This window comes from Camellia sinensis, unplaced genomic scaffold, assembly GCF_055761805.1.
Source record: "Camellia sinensis isolate YWXY unplaced genomic scaffold, ASM5576180v1 Unanchor6, whole genome shotgun sequence".
NCBI classification, from domain to species: Eukaryota; Viridiplantae; Streptophyta; class Magnoliopsida; order Ericales; family Theaceae; genus Camellia; species Camellia sinensis.
Window position 1 is genome coordinate 13,534,345 of NW_028129474.1, and position 656 is coordinate 13,535,000.

Sequence of the window (656 nt, forward strand, 5' to 3'; positions counted from 1 at the left end):
ACAGTGTACGTCGTGGCGCGTGAGTTGTGTTCGGTTTGTGCGAGTTGGACAGATCCCTGCCTGTGCAGCGAACTCCACTGGTGCATTCCTCCATGTCCCTCGGGTGATCGCCTTTAGGTTGTCTTCGACTCGCCTTCGGGTTGTCTGCGCTTCCCTAGTGGAAGGTGCCTTGCGAAAAGCGTGTCCCTCGGGTAATTGCCATTTGGTTGGCTTTCACGTTCGAACGAGTTGCCTGTGCTTTCCTAGTGGAAGCTTGCTGCGAAAAGTATGTCCCTCGAAAGTTGCCTGTTGCGCTTGTTATTTGCGTTCGCGCTAACCGGTGCTTGCTCGGCCTCTCTAAATGTTTTCACGCGTTCGTCGGGCTTCTTGGTCCTTCGGGGGGTGATTCGTTTTGGGGGGCTGGTGCATAGTGTACGTCGTGGCGCGTGAGTTGTGTTCGGTTTGTGCGAGTTGGACGAATCCCTGCCTGTGCAGCGAACTCCACAGGTGCATTCCTCCATGTCCCTCGGGTAAATGCCTTAAGGTTGTCTTCGACTCGCCTTCGAGTTGCATGCGCTTCCCTAGTGGAAGGTGCCTTGCGAAAAGCGTGTCCCTCGGTTAATTGCCATTTGGATGGCTTTTTTGACTTACGAGCGAGATGCCTGCGGTTTCCCAGT